The 2,469-nt window shown below is 40.9% G+C and overlaps 1 long non-coding RNA gene across 1 annotated transcript; it reads right to left on the bottom strand.

Annotated features, from left to right (window-relative positions):
* LOC121396217 lies at positions 1 to 191 on the bottom strand. Its single transcript, XR_005962892.1, has 2 exons — positions 133 to 191; positions 1 to 102 (listed from the first exon to the last, which is right to left on the bottom strand). It is a non-coding gene; the product is annotated as an uncharacterized LOC121396217 (long non-coding RNA).
* Positions 192 to 2,469: the final 2,278 nt, after the last annotated feature.

Below are 2,469 nucleotides of genomic sequence, written 5' to 3'. Positions count from 1 at the left end.
TATAAGGGTCCTTAAAGATGCAGAAGACATTTGTTTTATGTATTAATATGCAATGTCATGTTACAATTCTGCCTGGTAGATTGCCATAACTTATATATCTGCCTGGTAGATTGCCATAACTTATATATCTACCTGGTAGATTGCCATAACAAATAGATTGCCATCCGTGTAGTTTAAAAAGATTTATTTCAGGCGTTCGAGTTCTTGGGAAAGGGAGTTTCCCACATAGATTCCAGTGGTTGACTTTGTGTTTTCAAAGGGCACAACCAGCATTAGACCTGCAGCACTTCATGAGTTGTCTATTTCAGTTTTCAGCTTCTTATAACCGGCTTTCCCTCCAGTAAGCAAGAGTCTATAGTGGTAAAGCAAACTCGCATGCCCTAGGCTGTTGCCATAGCTTCCCAAACTGGCCTATCGTGAAGAAATGATGAAGCCTTGTTACATTAACTACAGCAGGGAATAGTCTTGTGCATGGTTAGAAATCTTTATCAAACCGATCAGTCCTGACTCAGTGGAGCCTGAAATTTCCCACACATGGACATGAGGAGAACATAGGTTAGGATTGGACATAGGACCCCAGCACTGCAAGAGAATAGTGCTAACCACTTAGCTGCTGTGAATTAACCAGACCCAATATATATGAGTCAAATATATGAACTGTATTGTCTTGTATCGAAGTCTGTTATTTGTCGGGATAGTTAGGCTCGGGTCACACAACACAGATCTGCAAGCCAAGAATCCTCGCTGCTCCTCTTCTGTGCCCAGAATCATTACCTCTGCTCAGGTGCAGGCAGACTTTGTTGCCAAAACGCAAGATTTTGCATTTTGTGCCAAAATTTGCCATGCCTGCAGTGCAGCTGAAAAAAAAGAAAAGGAGCAGTTGATTCTCTACAGGAGCTGTGTGCTGTGTGGTCCCAGCCTTATTGTGCCAGGACATCTCTTGAAGAAGTTTTCCTTGATGATGATGATGGAAATCGGTGCAGTCGGAAAACAGTGCAGTCATGCCACACTAGAAGACAGTATAGAAGTTGACAACATACTATTAAACCTTTTATCTGTATTCTTCTTCTTTGTTTGCTATCAGTGCTTCTGTATTCATCCATCTTTTAGGGCAGAAACACACGGTTATTTTGCCGGCGCCCGGCGACAAATCTCCTCTTCTTCGGCACGACTAATCTCTCCAAACTGCCTTCCCACAGGCTAGAATGTAAATCGTTGGCTGGATGGCACTCGGATCGCTTCGTTTTCCGAAGTTGCCTCACGAGGAAACTTCTGGCGAATTCGGAAAACAAAGCGCTCCGAGTGCCATCCCGTTAGTGATTTACATTCTAGCCGGGCGACTAATCTCCCCCTAATATGACCTTGTGTCTCTGCCCTTAATCTGTCTAAGAAAGTCCCACCCAGTGGAGCCTTAGTTAATATACAATATATAACCTGCCTACAAAAGCCCAACCAGAAAATTACAGGCATTTAAAAAAAAAAGTATCATGCTTATTTAACTGTGCTGACAAAATAAACCTTTCATGTAAATGTTTTAGTGCATATTAATTTCCTGGAGTTGCCGGGCCTATATGAATCACCAGAACCAGTTTTTTTTTAAATTCAAACTATGTCTAATCACTGTCAATCAAAGTAAGGTTCTAAATGAAGTCATTGAAGGGGTGCTTCACTTTTAGTATGCCAACTTTGCAATTGGTCTTAATTTTTTAAAATAATTTTGGGATTTCCTCGTCTGACTCCAGCTTTACAGCTTTCAAATGGGGGTCACTTACCCCAGCAGCCAAAAAATATTTCTTTTTGAAGGGTAATATGGACCGTAGTAACCACATAGCGACTGAAATTCCAAATTATGCTCCTAACATCTTGTTTCACGTCTATTTTCCCCTTCCTTGAGTGTTTTACAAGGACATTTCATGTCACACCTATGTACAAATGTGTAACCCGGGTCTCTAGAGGGAATGTCTCAGAGCTAAGGAGTAGGTTTGTAGTATATATATATGTATATAAAAATGTGTGTGTACTATATCTATTTTTTTGTTATCCAAAGGTACGACTTAAATAAAATGAGGATTAATAGCCCTCAGTCCCCCTATAGGTTCTGCTCCTTTGTGGAATGGTGACACGACTCCCCCCAATGCCCCGTGAACATTGGCAACATGGTGGCACTTCAAGGACTTTCCATCGCAACATTTGTTCCATTTATGGTTCTAATAAAAGTACCTTCTCAGTTTCACGCTGTCCTTTTGAATTGTTGTATTTTTCCGCCACCCCGTGGAGTGGCGCCACTGTTCCAATGCCCTCATTTTGATTGGTTACTTTATATATTGTACAATAAACAAGTAGGTGGTTTCCTATGTGTGAATGTTTCTTATCTGGATTATTCCTAGTTTTCTCTTTGAGGATTTTTGTCTCTGTGTTGTCTACTGGACTAATGACTATATGGAGCAATTATCAACTCGTGTAGTTGGA

This window comes from Xenopus laevis, chromosome 7S (assembly GCF_017654675.1).
Source record: "Xenopus laevis strain J_2021 chromosome 7S, Xenopus_laevis_v10.1, whole genome shotgun sequence".
NCBI classification, from domain to species: Eukaryota; Metazoa; Chordata; class Amphibia; order Anura; family Pipidae; genus Xenopus; species Xenopus laevis.
This window is presented reverse-complemented; position numbering and strand designations above follow the sequence as displayed.